This window comes from Armigeres subalbatus, chromosome 3, assembly GCF_024139115.2.
Source record: "Armigeres subalbatus isolate Guangzhou_Male chromosome 3, GZ_Asu_2, whole genome shotgun sequence".
In the NCBI taxonomy this organism is placed as follows: domain Eukaryota; kingdom Metazoa; phylum Arthropoda; class Insecta; order Diptera; family Culicidae; genus Armigeres; species Armigeres subalbatus.
This window is the reverse complement of record NC_085141.1, coordinates 221,225,946-221,246,195: the sequence shown is the minus strand read 5'-3', so window position 1 is coordinate 221,246,195 and position 20,250 is coordinate 221,225,946. Positions and strand designations below refer to the sequence as shown.

The following is a 20,250-nucleotide window of genomic DNA, read 5'->3' as shown; positions in this document are numbered from 1 at the left end:
ATTTTATTCCAAAATACTGCATTTTCATTTAAAATGGACGACGCTGGGCAATATGCGCCACCCAAAAATGATAATCAAAATATTCCAATATTTTTCACTGAAATAGTCACACTATTTTGCAAAAGATAAGTGTCAGTCTTATACTTTAAGGTAGTCAATATTTTAGATTAATAAAAAAGAGGAGAAAATATTTTTCGCATGTGAAGAAAAAACATTGTTGACGTAAACACCGAAATTGCATCGGAAAGAGCCAAAAAACATTTTATTTTTAAAAATTTAAACGCTGAGTTTTTGACAACGTTTTTTTGCGTAACGGCTTACAAATGTTTTTTGACTTCAGCCGCTCACAATTTTGAGACAAAATTTGGGTTAATAACCAAGAAAACGTGGTGGCGCATTTTACCCGACCGGCGCATTTCATACGTATCTCCCCTACCTAACCTATGTAGGTAATTTTGAAGCGTGCCGGTGGGGTTTTTGCCACCGATTGGCGCGGCTTGTTTTTTTTTTTTTCATTTTACAGCAAGACAATGAAGAGTCTGTCGCGTTGTCGTGCATCACCTATTTTCACCGGATATACGGCACATTGGGCATCTAATTATCTTTGTATGTACGTATATGTTTTATCGTATATACTGCGACAATACTCGGTTGAATGTAGATCATATTGATCGCAATGGATTGTTGGGATAGCGAGGGGTAAAAGTGTGGACCCAGAATTTTTTTGGAGGAGTAGCATTATGATCATATTTTATGCTTTTAGTCTTGTTTCACTGTTTCACAAATATCAATATGGACTTTCACATACTTAAACTTGATCTTGAAATCAATACCGAAGATTTGTTTTATTGTTCTTAGACTGTATCATCCAGACTTGAAACACATTAGAAACCACTAATAGATATACAAACTCGAGAACTCGAGAATTCAAACAGTACAGGAAGAGTTCTTAGAAGTAACAGAATCTCGTGTACCAACGAAAAATATAAATTAACTTTTCAAGTCTGCTCAGATAACCGTTTTTTTTTTACTAAATTGAACTTGAAAAAGTACTAACCCGAACTGGGGAAAACAGGTTTTCAGTTTCACCTGTTTTAGTTAGATATTGTTGAGACGCCATCAAACTGGTCTTCGCGAGTAGGGAATAACAACCTAATGCAAGTCATGCCAATTTATATGAGTGTGCTGTTCATCATGAAAGCTAAAACGTTTTATCATGCACATTGATCACTCACTCAAGTATCCTGAGTACCCCTAGGGGTACACAGGGCCAACGTAAAAGCCCTTGACCCAGGTCAGATTCCTGTCGACTTCCTTCATTTCCTTGTTAAGGCTACGTCGCCACGAGCCCCTGGGTCTGCCTCTGCTGCGATGTCCTGCTGGAATCCAGTCCAGCGCTTGCTTGCACATTTAGTCTGCGATCTCTCGTAATGTGTGGCCGCTCTCGAACTTCTGTCGATATCGGTTTTTGATAGCATCGTCGATGGAGCTCAGCCACTAGGCACGAATTATAAAACGTAGGCATCGGTTGATAAATACTTGCAGTTTCTGCGTATTCTCTGCTGGTACACACCAAGTCTCACTGTCGTATAACAACACAGATTTTACGTTTGATTTGAATATTCGAAATTTGGTGCGTTGACTAATCTGATTGGATCTCCACTCCATACCTTTCGTAAACTCGCAAAAGCAGCCCTAGCCTTTTTGATCCGTGCTCCTATGTCGATCTTGGTTCCACCGTCCGACGCTAACTGGCGGCCAAGATATTGAATGTTTTCGACCTTCTCTAATGCTTGCCCGGCAACCGTAAAGTTGGAGGGGTTGTTTGTGTTTACATCCAACAATTTGGTCTTTTTTTTTGTTCTTAAAATGCTTTATTTACAGATTCAGGTGTACATGGTCAAGTAACTTCTCAGGGATTCATTGCTTTTATTATTATGTGTAACTTCTAAATTGTACATTATGTACCTAACGAAAATTTTCAAGATTCTACCTTTTACTGTTCTATTACAATTTATTGCAGTATAGTGGAGATCTTCGAAACTAATATTATTATGCTGGATAATCATACTGATGTTCATTATTGTTGTCTGCCATAAGTTGGTTATTAACGGACATTCGGCAAACTTATGCTTCAGTGTTTCTACTTGCCCACAAAGCTGACAATTTGGATTGTCCCTTCTCTCCTGCCGAAAGAACAGCTCATTATGGTTTATTTTGCCATGGACCAGAAGAAAATATATAGACTTTTCATCAGATGACAAACTTCGGTTGTTTATGTTTTTCCACACAGCTTTCCAGTTTCGCGTGTATCGCGATGTAACTGCAATGGGAGGCAGTTGGTTTAGGAGATGGTTATAGATGGCGTTGGATACTGGATTTGAAACAAGATGCAGAAGATCCGCGGGGATCTGGGGCATTTGCATATATTGTGCTAATGCCGGTGTCACGTCAAGTGTCTTCAGATATCGGTTGACCAAAAGCGCTTTTGTTTTAAGATCCGGAGAATGTAGTCCCAAGCCTCCTTTTAATTTCGACCTGAAAACGTCTATCATCTTGACTCTTTGTGCTGGAACCCCACTCCATAAAAAGTATCCGAATTGCTTGGTGAACTGTGCAACATATTTGTTTGGCATTGGTAAAATTGACGACATGTACCATAATTTTGAGCAAATATAAGTATTTAAAAGTATAACTTTTTGCTTGATGTTCACCAAACGCGGACGATGCATCCATAGCAGACCGTTCACGTGTCGATACACTTTTTCCCAGTTCAAGGCTACAGTATCCTTCAAATTGTTTTTGAAAATCACGCCTAGAACTTGGATTGCTTCTTTCTTGATTATACCATCCCAGTTTGGAAGTGGTGCCCCGATGTTCATTGACTCCGTCTTTCGCATGTTCAGTTTTGCCCCTGCTGCTGCACCAAAACGTTCGAAGCAGTCCAAAATCCGTTGAATTTTTGATGAACAGCGCACAATGATCGTAACGTCATCTGCATATGCAATTACACATTCTCCTGGTTCATTGCATATTTCCGCCAAGGCATCTAGAAGTGGTTGGAGATACAACACGAATAGTAGCATACTAAGTGGATCTCCTTGCCGAACAGATCTTCTAATGGCAAAACTTTCACTTGTTCGGCCATTGATAAGTAGTTGAGATTTGGAATGAGCTGTTAGAGCAGTCAAAAGGTCCGCGAAACGATTGTTAAAACCCATCCTACGGATAGTTGACATAAGGTATGACCGGCTCACCCTATCGAAAGCATGGATCACATGCTATGATATTTTTTCCTGTACCTTCTTGTTTGGAAATTGCTATTTGGTCCCGAATAGTACATGTTGCTTCAAAGATGTTACGATTCCCGTTACTGCATTTTTGGTGAGGGGAAAGCACAGCTGGTGTAAACTGTTCGAGGCGATGTTTCATCACTCTACTGAATATTTTGTAGTCAACATTCAAAAGTGTTATTGGTCTAAGCGAGCTCAGACTGTTGTCTCCTCCACATTTGCGTACCAAGACAATAACTCCATCCTGCAGATCCTGTCGAACCACTCCACTTTTGATATCGTTCATCACCATCACCAGCTCTCGTTTTATTACATCCCATGATTTGACATAGAATTCTCTTGTGAGGCCATCCTTGCCCGGCGACTTATTTGGTGCAGAATCCTTCATAGCGCGAAAAACTTCATTCTCATCTATGTCATCCATGATCCGACTATTCCCATCATGATTTTCAGCAAGTACTCTCCTAGGGTGAAAAAGTTCGTCTTCTACAACCTCTTCTTCGTCGAAAAGGTTTCGGTAATGCTCTAGAATCCGTTGACGTATTTCTGCCGGCTCCGTAACTCGCTGTTGATTCACCTCCAATGTTGTGATACTCGTGCCCCGTCTCCTGTTTTCTTGCTCCGCAATTTGAAAAATAGATACATCTTCGCCTCCCAGGAACGCAACACTTGGTTTTCTCCTCGAATCAGTAAAACGTTTTTGTTGCTGCAGCATAATAGCTTTGATCCTGTTTATTTCGGTAGTGCAATCTTGTTCCCTATGCTGCTCAAAAGCACGATGCAAACACGTATAGTAGAAGGCCATGGTGTTGTTGAATGTTTGCAATGCGTTAGAGTTTTTCCAGCGATAAAAGGATGCTATTTTCTTTTTTGCATATGAAGCCCACCAGTCAGCCCAAGAGCCGTAATTTCTTTTTTGCCGCACCCAGTAGTTCCATTTACTCCTCAATTCATTCACATTCTCGTCAGTGAGCAGCTGATTATTCAGTTTCCAGTACGGTCGCTGAAAGGTAGTTATTCGCAATGGGAGAACTATACGCGATACAACAGCTTTGTGGTCACTGAAGCAGTTAACTTCATGCCTACAGTAGTGTGCATTCGACAGACACGTTGATGTAACGTATATTCTGTCTATTCTCGACATCGATCTACCACGGACGAATGAGTAGTCGATATGTTGGTTGAATCGCTTCCAAACATCTTTCAAATTCAGACTATCGCACAAACGCTTCAACATTGGACTTATGTTGGAAACACCTGTTGCGTCGATGGGATCAATTACTGAGTTGAAGTCACCCAACAATATGGTATGCGTAGCGTAGCTTTGCAAATACTGTGGTACAGTTTGATTAAAAAACATCTCCCGCGCGGCTCTGTTGTTTGAACCTGACGGTGCGTAAATGTTTACCACCTTCACCAAATGTTCGTCATTTCCCAATTCTATGCATATGACCCTTGAATCCAAGCTACGATCTACTCGTCTAACATCAATACTACTACGCACTCCTATCGCTGTGCCACGCTGTGTTTCATTGATATCACAGCTCAACAAGATTTTGTCCCTAACACCAAATAATGTGTCCCTAGTAGATTTTTGCTCGCTGAATCCGAATCTGACTTCAGATTTGCTCTAACACGTCGAGATTTTGAGATATACCTCAATAAATGTCGTAAAACCAATGATTTTGAGCATTTTGGAACAGCCATCGTTAACCCTATAACAAGAATTACTAGTCAATCAAGGTCCAAAATGGATCACAAACATCTAATCTTTCGAAATGTGGTGCATTTTGAACAAGTTAAACATAATAAGCGTGATTTATCTACAATTTTAGTAAGTGAAAGTTATTTAAAAATATGTTTTATGCAAGCCTTTTTCGAAAACTTGTGTACAAGCCTGGTAATTATCTGTTAACGGTTTTGAGAGGAAAGTAAAAAGAATTCAATATAATAGTTTGTCCAAGCAAAAAAATAATATGTTTTCATTGAAGTAAGTTCTATTGAATGTAAATAAGATGTTGTTTTTCCTCTGGCGCGATGAATTTTCAATAATTGCTCAAGTGATATGGTGTATTCACTGTCAATTGAAGCTTATTTATTATGTTCATTCGAATCAAGCAAGTACGAGAACTGTACGCAGTTCTATATATTTTGATTATTCCTGCTATTTATGATCATTCCAATATTCCTATGATAGAAATTTTGGCGGAAAATTATCAATTAGCAAAATTAATCAACGAATCGATAAGTTGCATTCGATCGTTCTTGTGTATGATTGCATACAAGCTGAAGCGACGTTGACGGCTACGCAACAGAAACCGGAAAACGTCAACAACCTACCTACTCGTGCGTGGGGGACTTTTTATTTGATTCGCGTTGAAAATGCTGCATGGATGTTGCAATAATCCCAATGCAATTTCTTTTATCTATGGTCAGTTTATAACAGCGTAACGGGAAAAAGTTCACTAGTTTTATCAAGCTTTTTTATGTGCTAAGACGCAAAGTAATGCGCCAGAAAACTTGGGCTCCGCTCCACTTGTGTGCTGTTCAACATGTTATAGTTACCCGAGCATATGGTTAAATGATCCGCCAATTCTGCACTCTGATATTTCTCTAATTTAACAAAACAACGGCATGAATGAGGAAATTTACGATGTAGTTACAAAATGTTTAAGTTTCAACTTTTTTTTCCGAGTGCTGGAATGTATTTTATTAGTCAATGTGGCTTGAATGCTCTGGTAGGGGATCTAGTAGAGGATTGAATTTGTTCAAATTGCAATCCGATCTGTTTCCTTGTTGATTGAAAGAAAGGAACTTTCTGGATCATCATGTTCGCACTATATTCTAGCACAACACCATTGCAACATGATAACGGATTACGTGTGCTTATTGGAAGTTGATCGATCGAAACAAAAACAACCAGAAATCGAGCAGAATAATATTTTAGGAGGAGGAGAAATGTTGATCATAAAATGAAAAAAAAAAGTATATTTTATTAAAAGTCGAATGAAACATGTATTTACAAACTGACTAGTATCTCTATACTTCATTCAACATTTTCATATCCCAGTTCCTCTGGCCGCATGTTGTTGAATTTTTGGTGGCTTCGAACTGGTGCTGATGGCGTTTGCATGCAAGTTTTTGAAACGGACTTGCATGGAAAGTTTTTAAATTAAATTCACTGAACCTAAATTCAAGGAAAACCGAATAGAAAACAATTGTAACGTGTAAAGCTGATAGAAATTCATTAGATTAGATGTGCTTATACCGTTTCGGGAATTGATTGACCTTAAATTATGTTTGTATGCTTCATGAAAGTCCTTCGAAAAATGCCAATTTCTTCAAATTAGCGGTATTAATTTAGCTATAACTCAAAATTTGGACGTGTTAGAGCATATCTGAGGACAGATTCGAATTCAGCGAGCCAAAATCTACTGAAGACACATCAGTTGGTTCTGAGGACCAGCAAAAAGTTAAATTTTGTTCCCCTGTGTATTCATTATCATTTGATATCCAGGAATATTTATACATTCTCCGACTACCTCTTGGAACGCTATAATATCTAAATCTAGTGTGTAGACGAAAGCCCTCAGCGCGTTTATTTTGTTTGTGTTACTTATGCCGTTAAGATTGATTGTTGCAAATGTATAAGTATAATTCGGCATAGTATTTAAGTCACCCATAGTCCGTTGAGTTACTTGCCGTCGTGTCTGGTCCTTGATGATCGTCGTGCTCTCATGTTGTCCAGTAACTCGTCGTCCGAGATCTCCATCGAAGGCTTCTCCGATCCTCTGGTAAGAGAACTGGATCTGCTGTTCGTTGGTGTGATAAGCGGTCGGTCACTCACTACGCTGCTCCTTGTCGACTTGGCGATTTGCTTTGCAGGTTCTTCAGTTGTACATTCGGTCTCCGTGGTTGTGGTTTTCACTGCTTTCTCCCGGGTTTCTGTATCGAGTGGTGAAGCTGGACGTTTAAAGTGATTTTGTTCTTTTTGTTGTGTCAGTGAGTGTTGTTCTAGTGGCGCGTTTTTGTCAACTCCGGTTTCGCTTATATCTGGCGATGAACCAGCAAGTACTCTGGAATAGAGTGATGAGCTTTTGTTTTGCTTGGATAGTTTCGATCGGTTTTCTGCACAGCTGGTACCGAAATGGACTTCCTGGTTACAGTGCCTACACGTTTGAATTTGATTAGTGTAAGTGCAGTGGCTTACGGGATCGGGACCAGCTATGGCAGCTAATGCACGAACACGGTTTTCCGGATAAACTGACACGGTTGATCAAAGCGACGATGGATCGGGTGATGTGCGTAGTTCGAGTTTCAGGGGCATTCTCGAGTCCCTTCGAAACCCGCAGAGGGTTACGGCAAGGTGATGGTCTTTCGTGTTTGCTATTCAACATCGCTTTGGAAGGTGTAATACGAAGAGCAGGGATTAACACGAGTGGTACAATTTTCAATACGTCCGTCCAGCTATTTGGTTTCGCCGACGACATAGATATTATGGCACGTAACTTTGAGAAGATGGAGGAAGCCTACATCAGACTGAAGAGGGAAGCTAAGCGGATCGGACTAGTCATCAACACGTCGAAGACGAAGTACATGATAGGAAGAGGTTCAAGAGAAGACAATGTGAGCCACCCACCGCGAGTTTGCATCGGTGGTGACGAAATCGAGGTGGTAGAAGAATTTGTGTACTTGGGCTCACTGGTGACTGCCGAAAATGACACCAGCAGAGAAATTCGGAGACGCATAGTGGCTGGAAATCGTACGTACTTTGGACTCCGCAAGACGCTCCGATCGAATAGAGTTCGCCGCCGTACCAAACTGACAATCTACAAAACGCTAATTAGACCGGTAGTCCTCTACGGACACGAGACCTGGACGATGCTCGTGGAGGACCAACGCGCACTGGAGTTTTCGAAAGGAAAGTGCTGCGTACCATCTATGGTGGGGTGCAGATGGCGGACGGTACGTGGAGGAGGCGAATGAACCACGAATTGCATCAGCTGTTGGGAGAACCATCCATCGTTCACACCGCGAAAATCGGACGACTGCGATGGGCCGGGCACGTAGCCAGAATGTCGGACAGTAACCCGGTGAAAATGGTTCTCGACAACGATCCGACGGGCACAAGAAGGCGAGGTGCGCAGCGGGCAAGGTGGATCGATCAGGTGGAAGATGACTTGCGGACCCTCCGTAGACTGCGTGGTTGGCGACGTGTAGCCATGAACCGAGCCGAATGGAGAAGACTCTTATATACCGCACAGGCCACTTCGGCCTTAGTCTGAATAATAAGTGCAGTGGAGTGGCTACTGTATCCCTTGATGCTGACGAACGATGGAATCGGTGTTGTCATACGGATGCGTATGATACGCACCCCGCTAGGTGTTTGGGAGAAGAATTGCGAACGACACATTTCGTGCTTGATGCTGATGATCTCTCCGTAGTGTGAGAGATATTCTACAATCCACTCTTCGGGCATCTTAGGCGGCAAATGATGCAGTTTTACGTCCGTACCTCCGTCCTCGACGTACAGCCTGATACGGTGAGTAGCTCCATTGCTGTTGAGCACGTATTTGTTGTCGTACTGTTCCACTACCTCCTGTACAGCTTCCTGCGTCCGTAGCTCAACAAATACTTTGCCTTCGATTCGATCAATCTGGATAGCAGCAACTTCCATTGGTGTCAAATTCAGGTTTTTTGCGATGAAGTTGAAGATACTTTCGTCCCTCAACTTGCGAATGCCACTGATGTCGATGAAGAAGTTTCGTTTCCTCAGCGAATCCATGGTTTTAGATGGGGGCTTGGTTCTGAGAACCAGCTTTAAACCCCTTCCACAATAAAATACTTATTGAACTTTCCGATAACCAATAGCGATCACGTCGATTCACGTCTGATCAGATCGAATGCTTTGTGATAACTATTCTTGTTGACGTTGATGGTGAGACCCGCCGTTGAGGAGCGTTCGGCCAGGTCGTTCAGCTTACTCTGCATATCAGAGCGCTGTTGTGCTAGTAGAGCAATATCATCAGCCAAATTGAAGTCGTTTAGATGCTCCATAGTAATATGCTAGGCTATTCTCCACGGTTTAGTACACGGTCAATTGCACCCACCATGATCTCGTCGATTACGATGAGGAACAGTATCGGAGATAGAATACATCCTTGCCTCACTCCAGCGACTACCCGGCTGGAGTCAGACAAAGCTCCGTTATGCAAGACACTGTACGTAAAAGCTTCGTACTGCACTGTGCTTCGATGAGGCTGACGATTTTATCCGGAACTACCTTGCGTATAAGGGTGCCCCACAGATTTTCGTGGTTCAGACGATCGAATGCTTTTTCGTAGTCAATGAATAACAGGTAGAGGGACTCTTGGAATTCGTTTACTTACTCCAGAATGATGCGGAGCGTGACAATATGGTCCGCACATGATCTTCCTGGGTAGAATCCTGCCTGTTGCCGTCGGAGAGTCGAATATATTTTCTTCTGTATGCGATTTAGGATAACTTCACACAGCATTTTGAGAACAATGCACAGTAACATGATGCCTCGCCAATTGGCACGCACAGCCAGATCCCCCTTTTTTGGGACCTTCACTATCCCATGCATCCATTCTGCCGGAAAAGTTGCGGTTTCCCAGATGTTGCAGAATGATGATGATGATGCAACATTTCCGTCGATAGCACGGGATCAGCTTTGAGCATCTCTGCTGAAATGCGATCGACCCCGGGAGCTTTGTTGGATTTCATGCTTTGGATGGCTGCTTCAATCTCCTGCAATGATGGAGCTTCGGAGTTGACGCGGGTAATGCGTCGCACCCTTGGCGGCTCATGCCGAGATTTTGATGGTTGGTCGGGCGTCGAAACATGAAGAATTTGTTCGACGTGCTCGAACCAACGTTTCGGCTGATAAGTTGGGTCGGTGAGTAACTGACCTGTCGCGTCTTTTACCGGCTTCCTCGGATTCATCCTTGCTCCACTCAGGCGTCCTGAGATATCGTAGAAGAGGCGGATATCGCCATTTGTTGCAGGTTTCTCCCCTTCGTCGGCCGGGGAGTCCACCCACGCTCGTTTATCCCGTCTGCAGCAGCGTTTGACTTCCTTCTCTAGAGCCGAATACCGTTGACGGGACTCATACTTAGTTGCTCTGGTTCTGGCCTATTCTATCCGTCTTTGCTTCTCTACGCTTTTCGATTTTCCGCCTGGTTGCATGCGTAATCCACTCTTTCTGCTGAGTGTGCAGCTTACCCAGCTTGTTATCGCTTGCTTCGATAAAGACATTCCACTGCTCTTCTACGCTTCCATCTTCCGGAACATCCGCTGCCCGAGTTCCAAGTTCTTCAATGAACGATCTCTTCACAGCTGGATCTTCTAGTTGACGTGTGTTGAAATGCCGTCCGACTCTCTCATCCCGCCGCTGAATCCGTGAAATGCGCAATCAGATCTTGCCAGTTAGAAGGTGATGGTCAGACGCGATGTCAGCGCTGCGTTTATTCCGGATATCAAGAAGGCTCCTTCAGACCGCATCGTGCTTTCGTGCTGTGCGGTTCTTTCTCTCTTTGCGGAAGGAAGTTTTTAATACTACCCGAAGCTATTTTAATTTCAACGGTGCTTCTTAGCGCTATTTGTACCCACTGATCCCGTTACGATCTTTGCAAGGACCCGTGCCTTCGTTTTACGTTGGACCCGTTTGCGGGAGTAAAATTCCGACAAGCGGTGGTAATCCTGCAGGGACACCGTTCTGGGAAAAAACCTCTTAGAAGGTCACGTCTCCACGCTCAGCAATGAGCATTAATGAAGACAAGAGGAAGGGTGAGTCTCTGAATTCTCCACTTCCTTCTAAGAAACAAGGTTTCAAGACCGTCCTGCCAAAGCGCGGAAAAAATAGAAGGAAGCTGGAGAATTCAGATATTCCTTCTAACTCTAATATCGGAAATAATTCTTCTCCATTCGAACTGAGCAATCAGTTCGATTTGATTAATGATGAAATTGAGCAAATCGCATATACCTCTAGCCCAGGTGATTCGATTCATGCGAAAAAGAAAAGGATTCCGCCAATTGTGGTATCTGTTGTCGAGTTTTCTGGCTTCCGGAATGACATTTTCAGTAACCTTCAGGGGCTGAAGATTTCATTTCAGATTGCTAGGAAGGGTGACTGCCGCGTTTTGCCGGGATCCTTTGACGATCGCAAACGTCTTCTTCAGTATTTAACTGAGAAGCGCCATAAATTCTTCACATACGACGACAAAACTGAGCGATTGTTCAAAGTCGTCTTGAAAGGTCTCTCCAGTGATGATAAATCACTGGATGAGATTAAAATTGAAATTTCTCAATTACTTGGATTTTCACCAGTCCAAGTAATTAAGATGAAAAGAAATCCCACTCTGATACTTCCCAGAGGGCATTTCTCAAGAATTTTATTTAGTTCATTTTAACAAAAGTGAACTAAATAATATGAAAAGTTTGGAAAAGGCCTGTATTATGTCTCATGTCCTTGTTACATGAGAACATTTCCGCAGGCCTGGGGGAAATTTCCAAAACCCCACCCAGTGCCGTAAGTGCCAAAAGTGGGGTCATGGAACCAAACATTGTCACATGGATGCTAAATGCATGATTTGTGGTGGATCCTCTCACGCCAAGGACGCCTGACCTGTGAGATAAGATTCCAATAAATTTAAGTGTGCAAATTGTGGGGGCAATCATAAATCCAATTTCTGGGAATGCCCTTCACGCAAAAAAGTTTTGAATTCCCGTGCAAAATTGATGACGGGAAATTCCAATCGGATCCCAGATTCGACGGGTAGAAATTTTTCAGACGCTCAAACTTCGAAACCAGTTACCGGTCGAGCAATTCATACCCACCACAATTCACAAACAAATTTTGCCGCTCGTCAACGGGTAACAAGCACTTCAGTAAATTCCAATTTTTCCAATGTACCTACGTATGCAAACATCGCTGCTAGTAGACAAAATTTCTCTTCTCAAAATGAGGTTTATACCCATGTCCCAACGGAAAATAACGGTCATGTTGCCGATTCAGGTAGCATGACTGCTTCCGATTTTGATTTTTTAACATGATTGATGCAATGTTCAAAGCAAATACCATTCCTGAAGCTGTTCAGGTTGGTATAAAGTACACACAAAAAATTGTTATCGGACTCCGTTTCAATGGATCCAAATAATTGTGTGAAAGTTCTAAACTGGAATGCCCGCTCTCTAAAGGGTAAGGAAGATGAATTGTTCAACTTCCTAACAGTTCATAATGTGCATATTGCCATTATAACAGAAACTTATTTAAAACCAGGACTCTCCATTAAAAGAGATCCAAATTATTTTATCTACAGGAATGATCGTCTTGACAGCGCCTGTGGTGGGGTCGCCATTGTCATTAATAGACGTATCAAACATAAATTATTTTCTTCGTTCGAAACCAAAGTGTTTGAAACCTTGGGAGTTTCTGTTGAACCAAATTTTGGACAATTTTCCTTCATTGCAGCTTACTTGCCTTTTCAATGCAATGGGCAGCAAAAGAATTTGTTGAAAGCTGATCTTCAAATTCTGACTCGCAACAAATCAAAATTCTTCGTAATTAGTGACTTCAATGCCAAACACCGTTCATGGAATAATGCTCAAAGCAATTCCAATGGTAAAATTTTATTTGAAGATTGTTCTGCGGGATATTATACTATTCAATATCCCAATGGACCAACTTGTTTTGCTTCCAGTCGAAATCCTTCTACAATTGATTTAGTTTTAACGGATTCAAGTCAGCTGTGTGGCCAATTGGTAACTCATGCTGACTTTGACTCTGATCACCATCCTGTGACGTTTGAAATCTCACAAGAAGCCATTTATAATCCAACCAGCTATACTTTTAATTATCATAGAGCTGATTGGGATTTATATAAAACGTATATCGATAGGAATTTTGATGTTGATATTCCTCTAGATACCAAAAGTGATATTGATAATGCTCTCGTATCTTTGACAAATTTAATTGTCGAAGCCAGAGGCATTGCAATTCCTAAATGTGAAATTAAATTCAACTCCATTATTATTGACGACGATCTTCAGCTACTGATCCATCTTAAAAATGTGAGGCGAAGGCAATACCAAAGAACTCGCGATCCCGCGTTGAAAGTTATTTGGCGAGATTTGCAAAATGAGATTAAAAAACGTTTCGCTAATCTGAGAAATACCAACTTTGAGAATAATGTCTCGAAGTTGGATCCCAGTTCGAAACCCTTTTGGAAATTAATGAAAATTCTTAAAAAACCTCAAAAGCCAATTCCAGCGCTTAAAGAGGGAAATAAAATTTTATTAACAAATGGCGAAAAGGCTCAAAAACTTGCTCAGCAGTTCGAGAGTGCCCATAATTTTAGTCTAGGTTACACGGAGCTTCGAGGACATTATCAATCAAGAGAATGTTTTTGACCCTTCGTTGGGAACTAATTTGGATGAAGTGAGATCTATTACTAGAAAATTTAAAAATATGAAAGCCCCGGGTGATGATAGTATTTTCTACATACTTATCAAAAAAACTTCCTGAGAGCTTTATCCTTTTTGCTTAGCTTAGCTTAGCTTAGCTTAGACTGACTGTACATATCAATGGTTGCTACTCCGTGATTGATCAGAACTGGTGCAAATTGCACTACGATCCAAGTGAATAGTGGTTGGAATTTACCAACTATTCTCGAAGTGCATGTTTCAGCAGCTCGCAAATGTTGATCAAGAACGGCGCCGGCCAAGTCCTTACAGTCAGTTGGGAAAGGGAGGGAATGTGAGTGTGTGGTAATTGTTGCTACTAGAGACCGAGAATACCTCTGCATCTCCACATTTACCACGGGAAGGAAGTAGTGTTAGTTGGGTGGGGTAATCAGTAACATAGATCGGGATTCACCATGGAAAGTGATGTGACTTATGAAACTTCTACACAGCAGTATTTGTTCAATTGTTCATTCTTCGCGAAAATAAACAATCAATCGCTCAAAGTGAGCGATTGTTCATTTGAATTTCGGATTAGGCGCCCGCGTTATCATTTCATTAACGTAAGAAAAGTAAAAAAGAAATGGAATTAAAATTGAAAATAATTGATAGTAATCGGAAAGCTAATGTTATTCAGCAACCCTTATTTTATCTCTATTTGACGTTAAGTAAGAATGTAAATTTACGTTCATTTTACATGTCGTTTATTTTGCATTACTTTCGCGCGCGTGTGTGTGTCACTTGCCTTGACCAGTATACCGTAATCAGGATCTCTCTGGTTTTAATCCTGATGTGCCGGTTGGCACTCGTGTTGGGCTTGTGCGCTTTGAGCGGCACACGGTCGCTTCCCAGTCTACATAAAATCGCACATGATGCAATACAAGATGCTAAATTCGAGACGATATACATACATGTTGTGTGGAAAAGTACCTCTATCGCCTGCACTTCAGCATCCTACACGACACCATATACGTTCATGTGTTGACTGGGTTTGATAGGGCCTGCTTATGGACACATGAAGCTTTTTGTAGAGGTTTAACAGAGCCCACTGTCAAACCCCACCACATCCTAGGCAGGCCCCCTAACTCGCAGTGGCCATGAGGAGGGGTCGTCAAGCCCTTGAACATAGTCCCTGCTGCCCCTCTGAGAGCTCTTTATCCTTTTTGGTTAATTTATTTTACAAATGTTTTCAATTGGCATACTTCCCAGATAATTGGAAAAACGCCAAAGTTGTTCAATCCAGCTGAGGCTTCTAGTTATCGTCCAATCAGTTTGCTTTCTTCAATAAGCAAACTGTTTGAAAAGATTATTTTAAATAGAATGATGGTTCATATTATAGACAATTCTATTTTTGCTGATGAGCAATTTGGTTTTCGCCATGGGCATTCAACCACTCATCAGTTATTAAGAGTAACGAATTTAATTCGGCTCAACAAATCTGAAGGATATTCGACGGGAGTTGCTCTTCTTGATATAGAGACAGCATTTGACAGTGTTTGGCATGAAGGTTTGATTGTAAAGTTGATGAATTTTAATTTTCCTCTGTACATAATTAAACTGATCCAAAATTATTTATCAGATCGCTCACTGCAGGTAAACTATCAGAATTCTAAATCTGATAGATTACCTGTAAGAGCTGGTGTCCCCCAAGGCAGCATACTGGGGCCCATATTGTATAACATTTTTACTTCTGACTTACCTGATTTACCCCCAGGGTGTCAAAAATCTTTGATTGCAGATGACACTGGGCTCTCAGCCAAAGGGCGTGTCATTTGTAGTAGATTGCAAAAAAGTTTGGATATTTTCTCCACTTACTTGCAAAAATGGAAAATTTCCCCGAATGCTTCCAAAACTCAGCTTATAATTTTCCCACATAAGCCGAGAGCTTCTTATTTGAAACCTTCTAGCAGACATATTGTCACTTTGAATGGGGTTCCAATTAATTGGTCTAGCGAAGCTAAATATTTAGGACTTCTGCTAGATCAAAAATTAACTTTTAAAAATCACATTGAAGGCCTTCAAGCCAAATGTAACAAATATATTAAGTGTCTATATCCACTTATAAACAGAAAATCAATACTTTGTCTTAAGAACAAACTTTTGATTTACAAACAAATTTTTAGACCTGCCATGTTGTATGCTGTGCCAATATGGGCTAGTTGCTGCAATACCAGAAAGAAGGCACTCCAGAGGATTCAAAATAAAATTTTGAAAATGATTCTGAAGTTGCCTCCGTGGTATAGTACCAATGAACTTCATAGAATTTCTAATATTGAGACATTGCAACAAATGTCCAACAAAATAATTTCCAATTTTAGACAAAAATCGTTGCAATCTTCTATTGTAACGATTAACTCCTTGTACCCTTAGTATAAAATAGGTTGTAATTCCTACATGGTTCAATTCAACCAGAGGAAAAATTCTAACTGCCAGAGGCAATTGAAATGTATTAATAATAACTAAAAATATGGCATAGCAAATAAGGATGATAGTGTTAAGAAGACACGGAACACCTAGTCTAAGAGATGAATGCATGTATTAGATAATTAGCAAATAAAATTAGTTAAAAAAAAGTTAGATTTTGTTTGTCCTTCCTTCACTTGTCATAAGACGAGTTAATACAATCCCATTGAATTCCACCACTTAATTGTATCTTGACAGATACGTATTTCGACCTCAAATGTAAGGCCGTCTTCAGTGTCTCGTACTTGACTCGACTCGTCGACACTGAAGACGGCCTTACATTTGAGGTCGAAATACGTATCTGTCAAGATACAATTAAGTGGTGGAATTCAATGGGATTGTATTAACTCGTCTTATGACAAGTGAAGACATTCCACTAAAAAGCTCAAAATAATTTTCTTATTGTCCTTCCTTATTAACATTACATTACTTATTAACATTACATCCCCCTGGGACAATGTCGCCTTGCAGCTTAGCTTTCATTCAACACTTCCATAATATCAATGTTTAAGATTTGGGTATTACTGCTTTTTTAGTGTTTGGTCATTTGCAAATAGCGTATTCAACCGTATTTTGAAATCCCAATAGTACATTTCTCCTATCTGTGCCACCAAGCGTCTCCATATGGTTCACGTATTACGCCCGCCCCAGAAGAACAAAAATCGATCTGTTTTTGAGGAACTCGTTGCAGTAACTCAAGTTTTCCCGGTTTCTCAAAGCTTTTCGCTCAATGCAGCTATTTTCTACGATCGTAGCTTTTTTCTCCTGCAAACGATCTCGATGCCCACTCATTTTTCTTCGAGCGTCTGTCGGCTGAGTAGTGTTTTTTGTTGTATGGGCCACGATCAAAGCCGGCAACTCTCGGTCTGTCTGAGACGACGGGGCATCGCCGTGGTGCCTGCAGCTTCGAAACGCTTCAAGTCACGCAAAATGCGCAATCAGCTGAGTCAGTCAGTCAGGAGAGTTCCCTCCCGTCATGGTGGTGTGCGGCTCAACAAACTATAGCCATAGCACCGAACCGGAGCGAGTAAAGGAAAGAAAAATAATAACATTTTCATAAACATTCAGTCTCTTTCGAACCGTCATCCGAGTGGCATCATCGTACTGAGTGAACCTTGCGTTGTTCGCGTCGTAGTCGTCGTTGTTGTTGGTGGTGTGCTCGCGGCGTTTCAAACAAACCGAGGCCGCAAATTCTTCGGCAGCACGCGCGCGCATCAAATTGCACCGAGCTTGCGATAGTGAAACGCGAGTGCGATCTTTGCGAAGGATTGTAATATCGCGATCGGCAAATATTCTGCACCGTTTGTCAGCGTCATATGCTGGGTGCGTTGGGGGCGACAATAAATAGGTTTGCGGCAGAAGCGGTTTGCTTTCATCCGGCGAAATGTATGTTGAAATAATTATATGCGGGAATGCGATATTACCCAGCGATTGATGTTTGGTGCCGGTGATGATGAGTGGCTGGGGATGGGAGAACGAAGGATGGTCCTGTGGTTTGACGCGCCGGTCAAGGTGGATGTGGTGAAGATTATTTACTGACTGCAGCGGATAATCGATCGGTTTAAATGGGGATGATGTGAGTGTGCGCGCGATATTGGCATTGAAATGAATTTTCTGTTTATACAAAAATGTGTGTAGGTGGGAAACGTTGCAGAGGTTTTTTTTTACCTGCCAACGCCCGTGTCCGTGAAGATGCCGGGTCTAGTCAATGAATCATTGACAACGAACCATCATCACCAAGTCTACTAGTCTCCCCCCAATATGTGAAATGCTCCGATTTTCAAGTGCGAAAACAAGCTCGAACCCTTCTACGGATTGTGAATGTGTGTTGCGGCGATGACAGTGATGATCGTAAATTACTAAAATAAAGATGATTCTCGGGAACGACACGATGTTTGTACCATGGGGGTCGCTTATATACCACGCGGATAGCTTGATGAGAATAGGAAGTCCATTTAACATTATTGGCAAACTGAAAGATTAATAATTGCTTAAACGTGCTCTTGTTAAAATAGTAAACCAATTTTTGAGTTTCCCGATTCATGTGTTCTATGAATAGTTCCTTCGGAAGATGCGCGTTTTGTGTCTAAGTGCAACCACGCGTTTTGCGGCAATTTTCGGCAAAGTCAGTGAACTGCGGTGCGATGGCAAAATTTCTCCCAGTTGCCAGTTGGTGGTTAAGTATCGTATAGGAAACGGCAAACGATCATCGTAATGATCTAAACGGGTGCGATTCGCTATTAAATGGTCTGTTTGTGTGATCTGTGCTGTATATGTACCAGCAGGCTACATGTGCTGCAGCAGCACTCTACAAATGGGAATAGAGGATGGTTTTCGTTGCTGACTGGAGGTTTTATTGTTTGACGGAACGGAATTCTGCTCTGAGGTTTATAGTGAACAGAAGCATAGAATGACGTTTTATCTGTTTGTGTAGGATATGTACTATGATAGGAGAAGCAAATATTTAATTTGAAACTGTTTCATCGTTCGTTTTGCTGTATGAGATCATCAGGCGTCATTCAATAACACAGTGTTGTTTGCATCATTCAACTAATTTCATTGATGGCTTTATTTGCAGTGACTTCCATTATTTGGGTTTTAAATAGCCTGTTGATGTATTTAAAATAAACAAAAGCAAAGCATTCCTTTTTGAGTACACGGAACCAACAAAACCGTGCTTGAGTTCCTCCGTCCGGCAAGTTTCATACCTTACACCAGAATAAAATAGTATTCATCTAAAATCCATCCACTAGTTATGAAACTTGATACTTAAAAAAATTCCTCACCAATTTCTTCTGAAATTCCCGAATGGATTCAGAAGAAAATTTCTTGAATTTGAATTTCTTGAATATCTAATACTTCCTATTCGTATTCACCTAGAGGTTCTTCTTGACATATTATTCTCGAGACATTTCTAGACCAACATTTGAAAAGAACATAACAGCCACAATTTATTTTTTCCGAATCCTCGTCTACATACATAATTGTATACGTAGACAAAGAACTGGAAAGAATTATTTACACTATTACCCCATTTTCAAATGTTGGTCTAGATTTATCCAAGAATTCCGCCATCGATTCCTCAAACATTTCTCGCATAGCTGAATATTTGAGTACTGCAATCAAAAGCTTTCATATTGGTCTGTAGATTGCAATATTCAAACTAATTGATGAAAAAAATGTTACTTAGGTCGTTTTGAAAAGTTAAGCGAGATTTGTCCATCGATTCATAAATTAGCTCCATTGGATCCTTTTTCAAAGGTTCTTCTTGAGAGCTGCTCATGGATACTTTTTCAAAAAATCTGCTTTCGTTTCAACTTGTAAAAAAGAGTTTTCCGACAAATTTCTGGTGGACTTTTCGAGAGATTTTTCTTCCTCTTCTTATTGGCATTACATCCCCACACTGGGACAGAGCCGCCTCGCAGCTTAGTGTTCATTAAGCACTTCCACAGTTATTCACTGCGAGGTTTCTAAGCCAAATTACAATTTTTGCATTCGTATATCATGAGGCTACCATGATGATACTTTTATGCCCAGGGAAGTCGAGACAATTTCCAATCCGAAAATTGCCTAGATCGGCACCGGGAATCGAACCCAGTCATCCTCAGCATGGTCTTGCTTTGTAGCCGCACGTCTTACCGCACGGCTAAGGAGGGCGAGAGATAGATTAAGGAATTTTCGGTTTACCTTTTCGAGGACTTCATGGTGAATGTTCCGAGGGATTCATTGAGGAATTCGTTTAGACATTTCCGGAATAAATCACGAAGTAATTTGTAGAAGAATTCTTAGAATAATTCCCGGAAGTATATCTGTAGAAAATACCGGAGTAATTCATGAGAAAATTTTAGGAGGAGTTCCTGAAGAATTGCCGAAGAAATTTCTGGAAAAAATCCTGGGAAATTTTTTGGATGTTCTCCTAACTCAACTAACTCCACTAACTCAAATAGAAATTTCTTACTGTCAAATTTCTGGGGGTTCCCGAATTCCTTGGAAAATTTTCGAAGAAACTTCT

General features: G+C 41.1%; 1 protein-coding gene across 5 annotated transcripts in view; it reads left to right on the top strand.

The window, feature by feature from the left end:
- Positions 1-20,250, top strand: part of LOC134220092 (ras GTPase-activating protein raskol) — a 654,763-nt gene that overhangs the window by 196,548 nt on the left and 437,965 nt on the right. For 3 of the 5 annotated variants that reach the window (XM_062699067.1, XM_062699066.1, XM_062699065.1), the window contains exon 1: positions 17,319-17,624. The exons of the other annotated variants lie outside the window; for them this stretch is intronic. The gene's annotated coding sequence lies outside the window, so the exon portion shown is untranslated. Of the gene's footprint in view, positions 1-17,318; positions 17,625-20,250 lie in introns of those variants that run through there. 5 annotated transcript variants of the gene reach the window in all.